At 47.8% G+C, this 14938-nt stretch overlaps 47 pseudogenes; all 47 read left to right on the top strand.

Annotated features, from left to right (window-relative positions):
- Positions 1-151: 151 nt before the first annotated feature.
- Positions 152-270, top strand: LOC143799853 (5S ribosomal RNA; annotated as a pseudogene).
- Positions 271-347: 77 nt separating this feature from the next.
- On the top strand, positions 348-466 carry LOC143800555 (5S ribosomal RNA; annotated as a pseudogene).
- A 247-nt stretch (positions 467-713) lies between these two features.
- LOC143800520 (5S ribosomal RNA) lies at positions 714-832 on the top strand (annotated as a pseudogene).
- Positions 833-909: 77 nt separating this feature from the next.
- On the top strand, positions 910-1028 carry LOC143798763 (5S ribosomal RNA; annotated as a pseudogene).
- Positions 1029-1285: 257 nt separating this feature from the next.
- LOC143800766 (5S ribosomal RNA) lies at positions 1286-1404 on the top strand (annotated as a pseudogene).
- A 77-nt stretch (positions 1405-1481) lies between these two features.
- On the top strand, positions 1482-1600 carry LOC143800442 (5S ribosomal RNA; annotated as a pseudogene).
- A 442-nt stretch (positions 1601-2042) lies between these two features.
- LOC143797964 (5S ribosomal RNA) lies at positions 2043-2161 on the top strand (annotated as a pseudogene).
- Positions 2162-2418: 257 nt separating this feature from the next.
- Positions 2419-2537, top strand: LOC143800443 (5S ribosomal RNA; annotated as a pseudogene).
- Positions 2538-2980: 443 nt separating this feature from the next.
- On the top strand, positions 2981-3099 carry LOC143797547 (5S ribosomal RNA; annotated as a pseudogene).
- Positions 3100-3355: 256 nt separating this feature from the next.
- LOC143799854 (5S ribosomal RNA) lies at positions 3356-3474 on the top strand (annotated as a pseudogene).
- Positions 3475-3551: 77 nt separating this feature from the next.
- On the top strand, positions 3552-3670 carry LOC143797548 (5S ribosomal RNA; annotated as a pseudogene).
- Positions 3671-3918: 248 nt separating this feature from the next.
- Positions 3919-4037, top strand: LOC143799855 (5S ribosomal RNA; annotated as a pseudogene).
- Positions 4038-4114: 77 nt separating this feature from the next.
- LOC143797549 (5S ribosomal RNA) lies at positions 4115-4233 on the top strand (annotated as a pseudogene).
- Positions 4234-4680: 447 nt separating this feature from the next.
- On the top strand, positions 4681-4799 carry LOC143798237 (5S ribosomal RNA; annotated as a pseudogene).
- A 247-nt stretch (positions 4800-5046) lies between these two features.
- Positions 5047-5165, top strand: LOC143800521 (5S ribosomal RNA; annotated as a pseudogene).
- A 77-nt stretch (positions 5166-5242) lies between these two features.
- On the top strand, positions 5243-5361 carry LOC143798238 (5S ribosomal RNA; annotated as a pseudogene).
- Positions 5362-5618: 257 nt separating this feature from the next.
- On the top strand, positions 5619-5737 carry LOC143799856 (5S ribosomal RNA; annotated as a pseudogene).
- Positions 5738-5814: 77 nt separating this feature from the next.
- LOC143800445 (5S ribosomal RNA) lies at positions 5815-5933 on the top strand (annotated as a pseudogene).
- Positions 5934-6376: 443 nt separating this feature from the next.
- On the top strand, positions 6377-6495 carry LOC143797551 (5S ribosomal RNA; annotated as a pseudogene).
- Positions 6496-6752: 257 nt separating this feature from the next.
- LOC143800446 (5S ribosomal RNA) lies at positions 6753-6871 on the top strand (annotated as a pseudogene).
- Positions 6872-7312: 441 nt separating this feature from the next.
- LOC143797552 (5S ribosomal RNA) lies at positions 7313-7431 on the top strand (annotated as a pseudogene).
- A 257-nt stretch (positions 7432-7688) lies between these two features.
- LOC143799857 (5S ribosomal RNA) lies at positions 7689-7807 on the top strand (annotated as a pseudogene).
- A 77-nt stretch (positions 7808-7884) lies between these two features.
- LOC143800537 (5S ribosomal RNA) lies at positions 7885-8003 on the top strand (annotated as a pseudogene).
- A 248-nt stretch (positions 8004-8251) lies between these two features.
- LOC143798467 (5S ribosomal RNA) lies at positions 8252-8370 on the top strand (annotated as a pseudogene).
- A 77-nt stretch (positions 8371-8447) lies between these two features.
- LOC143798239 (5S ribosomal RNA) lies at positions 8448-8566 on the top strand (annotated as a pseudogene).
- Positions 8567-8812: 246 nt separating this feature from the next.
- LOC143799858 (5S ribosomal RNA) lies at positions 8813-8931 on the top strand (annotated as a pseudogene).
- A 77-nt stretch (positions 8932-9008) lies between these two features.
- LOC143797553 (5S ribosomal RNA) lies at positions 9009-9127 on the top strand (annotated as a pseudogene).
- A 260-nt stretch (positions 9128-9387) lies between these two features.
- LOC143799859 (5S ribosomal RNA) lies at positions 9388-9506 on the top strand (annotated as a pseudogene).
- Positions 9507-9583: 77 nt separating this feature from the next.
- LOC143797554 (5S ribosomal RNA) lies at positions 9584-9702 on the top strand (annotated as a pseudogene).
- A 251-nt stretch (positions 9703-9953) lies between these two features.
- Positions 9954-10072, top strand: LOC143799861 (5S ribosomal RNA; annotated as a pseudogene).
- A 77-nt stretch (positions 10073-10149) lies between these two features.
- LOC143798240 (5S ribosomal RNA) lies at positions 10150-10268 on the top strand (annotated as a pseudogene).
- Positions 10269-10514: 246 nt separating this feature from the next.
- Positions 10515-10633, top strand: LOC143800614 (5S ribosomal RNA; annotated as a pseudogene).
- A 77-nt stretch (positions 10634-10710) lies between these two features.
- On the top strand, positions 10711-10829 carry LOC143797556 (5S ribosomal RNA; annotated as a pseudogene).
- Positions 10830-11087: 258 nt separating this feature from the next.
- On the top strand, positions 11088-11206 carry LOC143799862 (5S ribosomal RNA; annotated as a pseudogene).
- A 77-nt stretch (positions 11207-11283) lies between these two features.
- On the top strand, positions 11284-11402 carry LOC143797557 (5S ribosomal RNA; annotated as a pseudogene).
- Positions 11403-11659: 257 nt separating this feature from the next.
- Positions 11660-11778, top strand: LOC143799863 (5S ribosomal RNA; annotated as a pseudogene).
- A 77-nt stretch (positions 11779-11855) lies between these two features.
- On the top strand, positions 11856-11974 carry LOC143800447 (5S ribosomal RNA; annotated as a pseudogene).
- A 250-nt stretch (positions 11975-12224) lies between these two features.
- LOC143799864 (5S ribosomal RNA) lies at positions 12225-12343 on the top strand (annotated as a pseudogene).
- Positions 12344-12420: 77 nt separating this feature from the next.
- Positions 12421-12539, top strand: LOC143798241 (5S ribosomal RNA; annotated as a pseudogene).
- A 247-nt stretch (positions 12540-12786) lies between these two features.
- LOC143800522 (5S ribosomal RNA) lies at positions 12787-12905 on the top strand (annotated as a pseudogene).
- A 77-nt stretch (positions 12906-12982) lies between these two features.
- On the top strand, positions 12983-13101 carry LOC143798242 (5S ribosomal RNA; annotated as a pseudogene).
- Positions 13102-13358: 257 nt separating this feature from the next.
- On the top strand, positions 13359-13477 carry LOC143799865 (5S ribosomal RNA; annotated as a pseudogene).
- Positions 13478-13554: 77 nt separating this feature from the next.
- LOC143798243 (5S ribosomal RNA) lies at positions 13555-13673 on the top strand (annotated as a pseudogene).
- Positions 13674-13921: 248 nt separating this feature from the next.
- Positions 13922-14040, top strand: LOC143800617 (5S ribosomal RNA; annotated as a pseudogene).
- A 77-nt stretch (positions 14041-14117) lies between these two features.
- LOC143797558 (5S ribosomal RNA) lies at positions 14118-14236 on the top strand (annotated as a pseudogene).
- Positions 14237-14493: 257 nt separating this feature from the next.
- On the top strand, positions 14494-14612 carry LOC143799866 (5S ribosomal RNA; annotated as a pseudogene).
- Positions 14613-14689: 77 nt separating this feature from the next.
- Positions 14690-14808, top strand: LOC143797559 (5S ribosomal RNA; annotated as a pseudogene).
- Positions 14809-14938: the final 130 nt, after the last annotated feature.

The following is a 14938-nucleotide window of genomic DNA, read 5'->3' on the forward strand; positions in this document are numbered from 1 at the left end:
AATGTGCCAGCTCTGGTTAGATCGCAAATGCTAAGCAGCTTGAGGCTGGGCAAGTTTCTTTTTTTTTTTTTTTGGGGGGGGGGGGGTTTATCAAAGCTTTCCCTTACAATTTTATATCTCTTGAAAAGACCCGCTGTGGTGCTAGTTGTCCGTCAATGGCCACTCTAAGCTGAATGTGCCTGCCCTCGTCAGATCGCAAACGCTAAGCAGCTTGAGGCTGGGCAAGTACCGGCATGGGAGACTGGCTGGGAATCCCCGGTACCGTTGACTTGCTATTTTGTTTTTCTCAAAGCTTTCCCTTACGATTGTTTTCATCTTGAAAAGACTAGCAGACGCGAAAGCAATCGGTCAATGGCCACACTAAGCTGAATGTGCCTGCCCTCGTCAGATTGCAAATGCTAAGCAGCTTGGGGCTAGGCAAGTACCAGCATGGGAGACTGGCTGGGAATCCCTGGTACCGTTGACTTGGTTTTTTCGTTTTGATCCAAGCTTTCCCTAACGATTGTATTCCTCTTGAAAAGAGCCGCACTGGTGTGAACAATTTGTCATTGGCCACTCTAAGCTGAATGTGCCAGCTCTGGTTAGATCGCAAATGCTAAGCAGCTTGAGGCTGGGAAAGTTTTTTTTTTTTTTTTTTTTGGGGGGGGGTTTATCAAAGCTTTCCCTTACAATTTTATATCTCTTGAAAAGACCCGCTGTGGTGCTAGTTGTCCGTCAATGGCCACTCTAAGCTGAATGTGCCTGCCCTCGTCAGATCGCAAACGCTAAGCAGCTTGAGGCTGGGCAAGTACCGGCATGGGAGACTGGTTGGGAATCCCCGGTACCGTTGACTTGCTATTTTGTTTTTCTCAAAGCTTTCCCTTACGATTGTTTTCATCTTGAAAAGACTAGCAGACGCGAAAGCAATCGGTCAATGGCCACACTAAGCTGAATGTGCCTGCCCTCGTCAGATCGCAAATGCTAAGCAGTTTGGGGCTAGGCAAGTACCAGCATGGGAGACTGGCTGGGAATCCCTGGTACCGTTGACTTGGTTTTTTCGTTTTGATCCAAGCTTTCCCTGACGATTGTATTCCTCTTGAAAAGAGCCGCACTGGTTTGAACAATCTGTCATTGGCCACTCTAAGCTGAATGTGCCAGCTCTGGTCAGATCGCAAATGCTAAGCAGCTTGAGGCTGGGCAAGTTTCTTTTTTCTTTTTTTTTTTTTTTTTTGGGGGGGGGGTTTATCAAAGCTTTCCCTTACAATTTTATATCTCTTGAAAAGACCCGCTGTGGTGCTAGTTGTCCGTCAATGGCCACTCTAAGCTGACTGTGCCTGCCCTCGTCAGATCGCAAACGCTAAGCAGCTTGAGGCTGGGCAAGTACCGGCATGGGAGACTGGCTGGGAATCCCCGGTACCGTTGACTTGCTATTTTGTTTTTCTCAAAGCTTTCCCTTACGATTGTTTTCATCTTGAAAAGACTAGCAGACGCAAAAGCAATCGGTCAATGTCCACACTAAGCTGAATGTGCCTGCCCTCGTCAGATCGCAAATGCTAAGCAGCTTGAGGCTAGGCAAGTACCAGCATGGGAGACTGGCTGGGAATCCCTGGTACCGTTGACTTGGTTTTTTCGTTTTGATCCAAGCTTTCCCTGACGATTGTATTCCTCTTGAAAAGAGCCGCACTGGTATGAACAATTTGTCATTGGCCACTCTAAGCTGAATGTGCCAGCTCTGGTTAGATCGCAAATGCTAAGCAGCTTGAGGCTGGACAAGTTTCTTTTTTTTTTTTGGGGGGGGGGGGTTTATCAAAGCTTTCCCTTACAATTTTATATCTCTTGAAAAGACCCGCTGTGGTGCTAGTTGTCCGTCAATGGCCACTCTAAGCTGAATGTGCCTGCCCTCGTCAGATCGCAAACGCTAAGCAGCTTGAGGCTGGGCAAGTACCGGCATGGGAGACTGGCTGGGAATCCCCGATACCGTTGACTTGCTATTTTTTTTTTCTCAAAGCTTTCCCTTACGATTGTTTTCATCTTGAAAAGACTAGCAGACGCGAAAGCAATCGGTCAATGGCCACACTAAGCTGAATGTGCCTGCCCTCGTCAGATCGCAAATGCTAAGCAGCTTGAGGCTAGGCAAGTACCAGCATGGGAGACTGGCTGGGAATCCCTGGTACTGTTGACTTGGTTTTTTCGTTTTGATCCAAGCTTTCCCTGACGATTGTATTCCTCTTGAAAAGAGCCGCACTGGTTTGAACAATCTGTCATTGGCCACTCTAAGCTGAATGTGCCAGCTCTGGTCAGATCGCAAATGCTAAGCAGCTTGAGGCTGGGCAAGTTTCTTTTTTCTTTTTTTTTTTTTTTTTTGGGGGGGGGGTTTATCAAAGCTTTCCCTTACAATTTTATATCTCTTGAAAAGACCCGCTGTGGTGCTAGTTGTCCGTCAATGTCCACACTAAGCTGAATGTGCCTGCCCTCGTCAGATCGCAAATGCTAAGCAGCTTGAGGCTAGGCAAGTACCAGCATGGGAGACTGGCTGGGAATCCCTGGTACCGTTGACTTGGTTTTTTCGTTTTGATCCAAGCTTTCCCTGACGATTGTATTCCTCTTGAAAAGAGCCGCACTGGTGTGAACAATTTGTCATTGGCCACTCTAAGCTGAATGTGCCAGCTCTGGTTAGATCGCAAATGCTAAGCAGCTTGAGGTTGGACAAGTTTCTTTTTTTTTTTTGGGGGGGGGGGGGTTTATCAAAGCTTTCCCTTACAATTTTATATCTCTTGAAAAGACCCGCTGTGGTGCTAGTTGTCCGTCAATGGCCACTCTAAGCTGAATGTGCCTGCCCTCGTCAGATCGCAAACGCTAAGCAGCTTGAGGCTGGGCAAGTACCGGCATGGGAGACTGGCTGGGAATCCCCGATACCGTTGACTTGCTATTTTTTTTTTCTCAAAGCTTTCCCTTACGATTGTTTTCATCTTGAAAAGACTAGCAGACGCGAAAGCAATCGGTCAATGGCCACACTAAGCTGAATGTGCCTGCCCTCGTCAGATCGCAAATGCTAAGCAGCTTGAGGCTAGGCAAGTACCAGCATGGGAGACTGGCTGGGAATCCCTGGTACCGTTGACTTGGTTTTTTCGTTTTGATCCAAGCTTTCCCTGACGATTGTATTCCTCTTGAAAAGAGCCGCACTGGTTTGAACAATCTGTCATTGGCCACTCTAAGCTGAATGTGCCAGCTCTGGTCAGATCGCAAATGCTAAGCAGCTTGAGGCTGGGCAAGTTTCTTTTTTCTTTTTTTTTTTTTTTTTTGGGGGGGGGTTTATCAAAGCTTTCCCTTACAATTTTATATCTCTTGAAAAGACCCGCTGTGGTGCTAGTTGTCCGTCAATGGCCACTCTAAGCTGAATGTGCCTGCCCTCGTCAGATCGCAAACGCTAAGCAGCTTGAGGCTGGGCAAGTACCGGCATGGGAGACTGGCTGGGAATCCCCGGTACCGTTGACTTGCTATTTTGTTTTTCTCAAAGCTTTCCCTTACGATTGTTTTCATCTTGAAAAGACTAGCAGACGCGAAAGCAATCGGTCAATGGCCACACTAAGCTGAATGTGCCTGCCCTCGTCAGATCGCAAATGCTAAGCAGCTTGAGGCTAGGCAAGTACCAGCATGGGAGACTGGCTGGGAATCCCTGGTACCGTTGACTTGGTTTTTTCGTTTTGATCCAAGCTTTCCCTGACGATTGTATTCCTCTTGAAAAGAGCCGCACTGGTGTGAACAATCTGTCATTGGCCACTCTAAGCTGAATGTGCCAGCTCTGGTTAGATCGCAAATGCTAAGCAGCTTGAGGCTGGGCAAGTTTCTTTTTTTTTTTTTTTGGGGGGGGGGGTTTATCAAAGCTTTCCCTTACAATTTTATATCTCTTGAAAAGACCCGCTGTGGTGCTAGTTGTCCGTCAATGGCCACTCTAAGCTGAATGTGCCTGCCCTCGTCAGATCGCAAACGCTAAGCAGCTTGAGGCTGGGCAAGTACCGGCATGGGAGACTGGCTGGGAATCCCCGGTACCGTTGACTTGCTATTTTGTTTTTCTCAAAGCTTTCCCTTACGATTGTTTTCATCTTGAAAAGACTAGCAGACGCGAAAGCAATCGGTCAATGGCCACACTAAGCTGAATGTGCCTGCCCTCGTCAGATCGCAAATGCTAAGCAGCTTGAGGCTAGGCAAGTACCAGCATGGGAGACTGGCTGGGAATCCCTGGTACCGTTGACTTGGTTTTTTCGTTTTGATCCAAGCTTTCCCTGACGATTGTATTCCTCTTGAAAAGAGCCGCACTGGTGTGAACAATCTGTCATTGGCCACTCTAAGCTGAATGTGCCAGCTCTGGTTAGATCGCAAATGCTAAGCAGCTTGAGGCTGGGCAAGTTTCTTTTTTTTTTTTTTTTGGGGGGGGGGGGGTTTATCAAAGCTTTCCCTTACAATTTTATATCTCTTGAAAAGACCCGCTGTGGTGCTAGTTGTCCGTCAATGGCCACTCTAAGCTGAATGTGCCTGCCCTCGTCAGATCGCAAACGCTAAGCAGCTTGAGGCTGGGCAAGTACCGGCATGGGAGACTGGCTGGGAATCCCCGGTACCGTTGATTTGCTATTTTGTTTTTCTCAAAGCTTTCCCTTACGATTGTTTTCATCTTGAAAAGACTAGCAGACGCGAAAGCAATCGGTCAATGGCCACACTAAGCTGAATGTGCCTGCCCTCGTCAGATCGCAAATGCTAAGCAGCTTGGGGCTAGGCAAGTACCAGCATGGGAGACTGGCTGGGAATCCCTGGTACCGTTGACTTGGTTTTTTCGTTTTGATCCAAGCTTTCCCTAACGATTGTATTCCTCTTGAAAAGAGCCGCACTGGTGTGAACAATTTGTCATTGGCCACTCTAAGCTGAATGTGCCAGCTCTGGTTAGATCGCAAATGCTAAGCAGCTTGAGGCTGGGAAAGTTTCTTTTTTTTTTTTTTGGGGGGGGGGGTTTATCAAAGCTTTCCCTTACAATTTTATATCTCTTGAAAAGACCCGCTGTGGTGCTAGTTGTCCGTCAATGGCCACTCTAAGCTGAATGTGCCTGCCCTCGTCAGATCGCAAACGCTAAGCAGCTTGAGGCTGGGCAAGTACCGGCATGGGAGACTGGTTGGGAATCCCCGGTACCGTTGACTTGCTATTTTGTTTTTCTCAAAGCTTTCCCTTACGATTGTTTTCATCTTGAAAAGACTAGCAGACGCGAAAGCAATCGGTCAATGGCCACACTAAGCTGAATGTGCCTGCCCTCGTCAGATCGCAAATGCTAAGCAGCTTGGGGCTAGGCAAGTACCAGCATGGGAGACTGGCTGGGAATCCCTGGTACCGTTGACTTGGTTTCTTCGTTTTGATCCAAGCTTTCCCTGACAATTGTATTCCTCTTGAAAAGAGCCGCACTGGTTTGAGCAATCTGTCATTGGCCACTCTAAGCTGAATGTGCCAGCTCTGGTCAGATCGCAAATGCTAAGCAGCTTGAGGCTGGGCAAGTTTCTTTTTTCTTTTTTTTTTTTTTTTTTGGGGGGGGGGTTTATCAAAGCTTTCCCTTACAATTTTATATCTCTTGAAAAGACCCGCTGTGGTGCTAGTTGTCCGTCAATGGCCACTCTAAGCTGAATGTGCCTGCCCTCGTCAGATCGCAAACGCTAAGCAGCTTGAGGCTGGGCAAGTACCGGCATGGGAGACTGGCTGGGAATCCCCGGTACCGTTGACTTGCTATTTTGTTTTTCTCAAAGCTTTCCCTTACGATTGTTTTCATCTTGAAAAGACTAGCAGACGCAAAAGCAATCGGTCAATGTCCACACTAAGCTGAATGTGCCTGCCCTCGTCAGATCGCAAATGCTAAGCAGCTTGAGGCTAGGCAAGTACCAGCATGGGAGACTGGCTGGGAATCCCTGGTACCGTTGACTTGGTTTTTTCGTTTTGATCCAAGCTTTCCCTGACGATTGTATTCCTCTTGAAAAGAGCCGCACTGGTGTGAACAATTTGTCATTGGCCACTCTAAGCTGAATGTGCCAGCTCTGGTTAGATCGCAAATGCTAAGCAGCTTGAGGCTGGACAAGTTTCTTTTTTTTTTTTGGGGGGGGGGGGGTTTATCAAAGCTTTCCCTTACAATTTTATATCTCTTGAAAAGACCCGCTGTGGTGCTAGTTGTCCGTCAATGGCCACTCTAAGCTGAATGTGCCTGCCCTCGTCAGATCGCAAACGCTAAGCAGCTTGAGGCTGGGCAAGTACCGGCATGGGAGACTGGCTGGGAATCCCCGATACCGTTGACTTGCTATTTTTTTTTTCTCAAAGCTTTCCCTTACGATTGTTTTCATCTTGAAAAGACTAGCAGACGCGAAAGCAATCGGTCAATGGCCACACTAAGCTGAATGTGCCTGCCCTCGTCAGATCGCAAATGCTAAGCAGCTTGAGGCTAGGCAAGTACCAGCATGGGAGACTGGCTGGGAATCCCTGGTACCGTTGACTTGGTTTTTTCGTTTTGATCCAAGCTTTCCCTGACGATTGTATTCCTCTTGAAAAGAGCCGCACTGGTTTGAACAATCTGTCATTGGCCACTCTAAGCTGAATGTGCCAGCTCTGGTCAGATCGCAAATGCTAAGCAGCTTGAGGCTGGGCAAGTTTCTTTTTTCTTTTTTTTTTTTTTTTTTGGGGGGGGGGTTTATCAAAGCTTTCCCTTACAATTTTATATCTCTTGAAAAGACCCGCTGTGGTGCTAGTTGTCCGTCAATGTCCACACTAAGCTGAATGTGCCTGCCCTCGTCAGATCGCAAATGCTAAGCAGCTTGAGGCTAGGCAAGTACCAGCATGGGAGACTGGCTGGGAATCCCTGGTACCGTTGACTTGGTTTTTTCGTTTTGATCCAAGCTTTCCCTGACGATTGTATTCCTCTTGAAAAGAGCCGCACTGGTGTGAACAATTTGTCATTGGCCACTCTAAGCTGAATGTGCCAGCTCTGGTTAGATCGCAAATGCTAAGCAGCTTGAGGCTGGACAAGTTTCTTTTTTTTTTTTTGGGGGGGGGGTTTATCAAAGCTTTCCCTTACAATTTTATATCTCTTGAAAAGACCCGCTGTGGTGCTAGTTGTCCGTCAATGGCCACTCTAAGCTGAATGTGCCTGCCCTCGTCAGATCGCAAACGCTAAGCAGCTTGAGGCTGGGCAAGTACCGGCATGGGAGACTGGCTGGGAATCCCCGATACCGTTGACTTGCTATTTTTTTTTTCTCAAAGCTTTCCCTTACGATTGTTTTCATCTTGAAAAGACTAGCAGACGCGAAAGCAATCGGTCAATGGCCACACTAAGCTGAATGTGCCTGCCCTCGTCAGATCGCAAATGCTAAGCAGCTTGAGGCTAGGCAAGTACCAGCATGGGAGACTGGCTGGGAATCCCTGGTACCGTTGACTTGGTTTTTTCGTTTTGATCCAAGCTTTCCCTGACGATTGTATTCCTCTTGAAAAGAGCCGCACTGGTTTGAACAATCTGTCATTGGCCACTCTAAGCTGAATGTGCCAGCTCTGGTCAGATCGCAAATGCTAAGCAGCTTGAGGCTGGGCAAGTTTCTTTTTTCTTTTTTTTTTTTTTTTTTTGGGGGGGGGTTTATCAAAGCTTTCCCTTACAATTTTATATCTCTTGAAAAGACCCGCTGTGGTGCTAGTTGTCCGTCAATGGCCACTCTAAGCTGAATGTGCCTGCCCTCGTCAGATCGCAAACGCTAAGCAGCTTGAGGCTGGGCAAGTACCGGCATGGGAGACTGGCTGGGAATCCCCGGTACCGTTGACTTGCTATTTTGTTTTTCTCAAAGCTTTCCCTTACGATTGTTTTCATCTTGAAAAGACTAGCAGACGCGAAAGCAATCGGTCAATGGCCACACTAAGCTGAATGTGCCTGCCCTCGTCAGATCGCAAATGCTAAGCAGCTTGAGGCTAGGCAAGTACCAGCATGGGAGACTGGCTGGGGATCCCTGGTACCGTTGACTTAGTTTTTTCGTTTTGATCCAAGCTTTCCCTGACGATTGTATTCCTCTTGAAAAGAGCCGCACTGGTGTGAACAATCTGTCATTGGCCACTCTAAGCTGAATGTGCCATCTCTGGTTAGATCGCAAATGCTAAGCAGCTTGAGGCTGGGCAAGTTTCTTTTTTTTTTTTTGGGGGGGGGGGGGTTTATCAAAGCTTTCCCTTACAATTTTATATCTCTTGAAAAGACCCGCTGTGGTGCTAGTTGTCCGTCAATGGCCACTCTAAGCTGAATGCGCCTGCCCTCGTCAGATCGCAAACGCTAAGCAGCTTGAGGCTGGGCAAGTACCGGCATGGGAGACTGGCTGGGAATCCCCGGTACCGTTGACTTGCTATTTTGTTTTTCTCAAAGCTTTCCCTTACGATTGTTTTCATCTTGAAAAGACTAGCAGACGCGAAAGCAATCGGTCAATGGCCACACTAAGCTGAATGTGCCTGCCCTCGTCAGATCGCAAATGCTAAGCAGCTTGGGGCTAGGCAAGTACCAGCATGGGAGACTGGCTGGGAATCCCTGGTACCGTTGACTTGGTTTTTTCGTTTTGATCCAAGCTTTCCCTAACGATTGTATTCCTCTTGAAAAGAGCCGCACTGGTGTGAACAATTTGTCATTGGCCACTCTAAGCTGAATGTGCCAGCTCTGGTCAGATCGCAAATGCTAAGCAGCTTGAGGCTGGGCAAGTTTCTTTTTTTTTTTTTGGGGGGGGGGGTTTATCAAAGCTTTCCCTTACAATTTTATATCTCTTGAAAAGACCAGCTGTGGTGCTAGTTGTCCGTCAATGGCCACTCTAAGCTGAATGTGCCTGCCCTCGTCAGATCGCAAACGCTAAGCAGCTTGAGGCTGGGCAAGTACCGGCATGGGAGACTGGCTGGGAATCCCCGGTACCGTTGACTTGCTATTTTTTTTTTCTCAAAGCTTTCCCTTACGATTGTTTTCATCTTGAAAAGACTAGCAGACGCGAAAGCAATCGGTCAATGGCCACACTAAGCTGAATGTGCCTGCCCTCGTCAGATCGCAAATGCTAAGCAGCTTGAGGCTAGGCAAGTACCAGCATGGGAGACTGGCTGGGAATCCCTGGTACCGTTGACTTGGTTTTTTCGTTTTGATCCAAGCTTTCCCTGACGATTGTATTCCTCTTGAAAAGAGCCGCACTGGTTTGAACAATCTGTCATTGGCCACTCTAAGCTGAATGTGCCAGCTCTGGTCAGATCGCAAATGCTAAGCAGCTTGAGGCTGGGCAAGTTTCTTTTTTCTTTTTTTTTTTTTTTTTTGGGGGGGGGGGGGTTTATCAAAGCTTTCCCTTACAATTTTATATCTCTTGAAAAGACCCGCTGTGGTGCTAGTTGTCCGTCAATGGCCACTCTAAGCTGAATGTGCCTGCCCTCGTCAGATCGCAAACGCTAAGCAGCTTGAGGCTGGGCAAGTACCGGCATGGGAGACTGGCTGGGAATCCCCGGTACCGTTGACTTGCTATTTTGTTTTTCTCAAAGCTTTCCCTTACGATTGTTTTCATCTTGAAAAGACTAGCAGGCGCGAAAGCAATTGGTCAATGGCCACACTAAGCTGAATGTGCCTGCCCTCGTCAGATCGCAAATGCTAAGCAGCTTGAGGCTAGGCAAGTACCAGCATGGGAGACTGGCTGGGAATCCCTGGTACCGTTGACTTGGTTTTTTCGTTTTGATCCAAGCTTTCCCTGACGATTGTATTCCTCTTGAAAAGAGCCGCACTGGTGTGAACAATCTGTCATTGGCCACTCTAAGCTGAATGTGCCAGCTCTGGTTAGATCGCAAATGCTAAGCAGCTTGAGGCTGGGCAAGTTTCTTTTTTTTTTTTTTTTTTTGGGGGGGGGGTTTATCAAAGCTTTCCCTTACAATTTTATATCTCTTGAAAAGACCCGCTGTGGTGCTAGTTGTCCGTCAATGGCCACTCTAAGCTGAATGTGCCTGCCCTCGTCAGATCGCAAACGCTAAGCAGCTTGAGGCTGGGCAAGTACCGGCATGGGAGACTGGCTGGGAATCCCCGGTACCGTTGACTTACTATTTTGTTTTTCTCAAAGCTTTCCCTTACGATTGTTTTCATCTTGAAAAGACTAGCAGACGCGAAAGCAATCGGTCAATGGCCACACTAAGCTGAATGTGCCTGCCCTCGTCAGATCGCAAATGCTAAGCAGCTTGGGGCTAGGCAAGTACCAGCATGGGAGACTGGCTGGGAATCCCTGGTACCGTTGACTTGGTTTTTTCGTTTTGATCCAAGCTTTCCCTAACGATTGTATTCCTCTTGAAAAGAGCCGCACTGGTGTGAACAATTTGTCATTGGCCACTCTAAGCTGAATGTGCCAGCTCTGGTCAGATCGCAAATGCTAAGCAGCTTGAGGCTGGGCAAGTTTCTTTTTTTTTTTTGGGGGGGGGGGGTTTATCAAAGCTTTCCCTTACAATTTTATATCTCTTGAAAAGACCCGCTGTGGTGCTAGTTTTCCGTCAATGGCCACTCTAAGCTGCATGTGCCTGCCCTCGTCAGATCGCAAACGCTAAGCAGCTTGAGGCTGGGCAAGTACCGGCATGGGAGACTGGCTGGGAATCCCCGGTACCGTTGACTTGCTATTTTTTTTTTCTCAAAGCTTTCCCTTACGATTGTTTTCATCTTGAAAAGACTAGCAGACGCGAAAGCAATCGGTCAATGGCCACACTAAGCTGAATGTGCCTGCCCTCGTCAGATCGCAAATGCTAAGCAGCTTGAGGCTAGGCAAGTACCAGCATGGGAGACTGGCTGGGAATCCCTGGTACCGTTGACTTGGTTTTTTCGTTTTGATCCAAGCTTTCCCTGACGATTGTATTCCTCTTGAAAAGAGCCGCACTGGTTTGAACAATCTGTCATTGGCCACTCTAAGCTGAATGTGCCAGCTCTGGTCAGATCGCAAATGCTAAGCAGCTTGAGGCTGGACAAGTTTCTTTTTTCTTTTTTTTTTTTTTTTTTGGGGGGGGGGGTTTATCAAAGCTTTCCCTTACAATTTTATATCTCTTGAAAAGACCCGCTGTGGTGCTAGTTGTCCGTCAATGGCCACTCTAAGCTGAATGTGCCTGCCCTCGTCAGATCGCAAACGCTAAGCAGCTTGAGGCTGGGCAAGTACCGGCATGGGAGACTGGCTGGGAATCCCCGGTACCGTTGACTTGCTATTTTGTTTTTCTCAAAGCTTTCCCTTACGATTGTTTTCATCTTGAAAAGACTAGCAGACGCGAAAGCAATCGGTCAATGGCCACACTAAGCTGAATGTGCCTGCCCTCGTCAGATCGCAAATGCTAAGCAGCTTGAGGCTAGGCAAGTACCAGCATGGGAGACTGGCTGGGAATCCCTGGTACCGTTGACTTGGTTTTTTCGTTTTGATCCAAGCTTTCCCTGACGATTGTATTCCTCTTGAAAAGAGCCGCACTGGTTTGAACAATCTGTCATTGGCCACTCTAAGCTGAATGTGCCAGCTCTGGTCAGATCGCAAATGCTAAGCAGCTTGAGGCTGGGCAAGTTTCTTTTTTCTTTTTTTTTTTTTTTTTTGGGGGGGGGGTTTATCAAAGCTTTCCCTTACAATTTTATATCTCTTGAAAAGACCCGCTGTGGTGCTAGTTGTCCGTCAATGGCCACTCTAAGCTGAATGTGCCTGCCCTCGTCAGATCGCAAACGCTAAGCAGCTTGAGGCTGGGCAAGTACCGGCATGGGAGACTGGCTGGGAATCCCCGGTACCGTTGACTTGCTATTTTGTTTTTCTCAAAGCTTTCCCTTACGATTGTTTTCATCTTGAAAAGACTAGCAGACGCGAAAGCAATCGGTCAATGTCCACACTAAGCTGAATGTGCCTGCCCTCGTCAGATCGCAAATGCTAAGCAGCTTGAGGCTAGGCAAGTACCAGCATGGGAGACTGGCTGGGAATCCCTGGTACCGTTGACTTGGTTTTTTCGTTTTGATCCAAGCTTTCCCTGACGATTGTATTCCTCTTGAAAAGAGCCGCACTGGTGTGAACAATCTGTCATTGGCCACTCTAAGCTGAATGTGCCAGCTCTGGTTAGATCGCAAATGCTAAGCAGCTTGAGGCTGGGCAAGTTTCTTTTTTTTTTTTTTTTGGGGGGGGGGGGTTTATCAAAGCTTTCCCTTACAATTTTATATCTCTTGAAAAGACCCGCTGTGGTGCTAGTTGTCCGTCAATGGCCACTCTAAGCTGAATGTGCCTGCCCTCGTCAGATCGCAAACGCTAAGCAGCTTGAGGCTGGGCAAGTACCGGCATGGGAGACTGGCTGGGAATCCCCGGTACCGTTGACTTGCTATTTTGTTTTTCTCAAAGCTTTCCCTTACGATTGTTTTCATCTTGAAAAGACTAGCAGACGCGAAAGCAATCGGTCAATGGCCACACTAAGCTGAATGTGCCTGCCCTCGTCAGATCGCAAATGCTAAGCAGCTTGGGGCTAGGCAAGTACCAGCATGGGAGACTGGCTGGGAATCCCTGGTACCGTTGACTTGGTTTTTTCGTTTTGATCCAAGCTTTCCCTAACGATTGTATTCCTCTTGAAAAGAGCCGCACTGGTGTGAACAATTTGTCATTGGCCACTCTAAGCTGAATGTGCCAGCTCTGGTTAGATCGCAAATGCTAAGCAGCTTGAGGCTGGGAAAGTTTCTTTTTTTTTTTTTTGGGGGGGGGGGTTTATCAAAGCTTTCCCTTACAATTTTATATCTCTTGAAAAGACCCGCTGTGGTGCTAGTTGTCCGTCAATGGCCACTCTAAGCTGAATGTGCCTGCCCTCGTCAGATCGCAAACGCTAAGCAGCTTGAGGCTGGGCAAGTACCGGCATGGGAGACTGGTTGGGAATCCCCGGTACCGTTGACTTGCTATTTTGTTTTTCTCAAAGCTTTCCCTTACGATTGTTTTCATCTTGAAAAGACTAGCAGACGCGAAAGCAATCGGTCAATGGCCACACTAAGCTGAATGTGCCTGCCCTCGTCAGATCGCAAATGCTAAGCAGCTTGGGGCTAGGCAAGTACCAGCATGGGAGACTGGCTGGGAATCCCTGGTACCGTTGACTTGGTTTTTTCGTTTTGATCCAAGCTTTCCCTGACGATTGTATTCCTCTTGAAAAGAGCCGCACTGGTTTGAACAATCTGTCATTGGCCACTCTAAGCTGAATGTGCCAGCTCTGGTCAGATCGCAAATGCTAAGCAGCTTGAGGCTGGGCAAGTTTCTTTTTTTTTTTTTTTTTTTTTTTTTGGGGGGGGGGTTTATCAAAGCTTTCCCTTACAATTTTATATCTCTTGAAAAGACCCGCTGTGGTGCTAGTTGTCCGTCAATGGCCACTCTAAGCTGAATGTGCCTGCCCTCGTCAGATCGCAAACGCTAAGCAGCTTGAGGCTGGGCAAGTACCGGCATGGGAGACTGGCTGGGAATCCCCGGTACCGTTGACTTGCTATTTTGTTTTTCTCAAAGCTTTCCCTTACGATTGTTTTCATCTTGAAAAGACTAGCAGACGCGAAAGCAATCGGTCAATGGCCACACTAAGCTGAATGTGCCTGCCCTCGTCAGATCGCAAATGCTAAGCAGCTTGGGGCTAGGCAAGTACCAGCATGGGAGACTGGCTGGGAATCCCTGGTACCGTTGACTTGGTTTTTTCGTTTTGATCCAAGCTTTCCCTAACGATTGTATTCCTCTTGAAAAGAGCCGCACTGGTGTGAACAATTTGTCATTGGCCACTCTAAGCTGAATGTGCCAGCTCTGGTCAGATCGCAAATGCTAAGCAGCTTGAGGCTGGGCAAGTTTCTTTTTTTTTTTTTTTGGGGGGGGGGGTTTATCAAAGCTTTCCCTTACAATTTTATATCTCTTGAAAAGACCCGCTGTGGTGCTAGTTTTCCGTCAATGGCCACTCTAAGCTGCATGTGCCTGCCCTCGTCAGATCGCAAACGCTAAGCAGCTTGAGGCTGGGCAAGTACCGGCATGGGAGACTGGCTGGGAATCCCCGGTACCGTTGACTTGCTATTTTTTTTTTCTCAAAGCTTTCCCTTACGATTGTTTTCATCTTGAAAAGACTAGCAGACGCGAAAGCAATCGGTCAATGGCCACACTAAGCTGAATGTGCCTGCCCTCGTCAGATCGCAAATGCTAAGCAGCTTGAGGCTAGGCAAGTACCAGCATGGGAGACTGGCTGGGAATCCCTGGTACCGTTGACTTGGTTTTTTCGTTTTGATCCAAGCTTTCCCTGACGATTGTATTCCTCTTGAAAAGAGCCGCACTGGTTTGAACAATCTGTCATTGGCCACTCTAAGCTGAATGTGCCAGCTCTGGTCAGATCGCAAATGCTAAGCAGCTTGAGGCTGGGCAAGTTTCTTTTTTCTTTTTTTTTTTTTTTTTTGGGGGGGGGGTTTATCAAAGCTTTCCCTTACAATTTTATATCTCTTGAAAAGACCCGCTGTGGTGCTAGTTGTCCGTCAATGGCCACTCTAAGCTGAATGTGCCTGCCCTCGTCAGATCGCAAACGCTAAGCAGCTTGAGGCTGGGCAAGTACCGGCATGGGAGACTGGCTGGGAATCCCCGGTACCGTTGACTTGCTATTTTGTTTTTCTCAAAGCTTTCCCTTACGATTGTTTTCATCTTGAAAAGACTAGCAGACGCGAAAGCAATCGGTCAATGGCCACACTAAGCTGAATGTGCCTGCCCTCGTCAGATCGCAAATGCTAAGCAGCTTGAGGCTAGGCAAGTACCAGCATGGGAGACTGGCTGGGAATCCCTGGTACCGTTGACTTGGTTTTTTCGTTTTGATCCAAGCTTTCCCTGACGATTGTATTCCTCTTGAAAAGAGCCGCACTGGTGTGAACAATCTGTCATTGGCCACTCTAAGCTGAATGTGCCAGCTCTGGTTAGATCGCAAATGC

Source organism: Ranitomeya variabilis, chromosome 1, assembly GCF_051348905.1.
Source record: "Ranitomeya variabilis isolate aRanVar5 chromosome 1, aRanVar5.hap1, whole genome shotgun sequence".
Lineage (NCBI taxonomy): Eukaryota > Metazoa > Chordata > Amphibia > Anura > Dendrobatidae > Ranitomeya > Ranitomeya variabilis.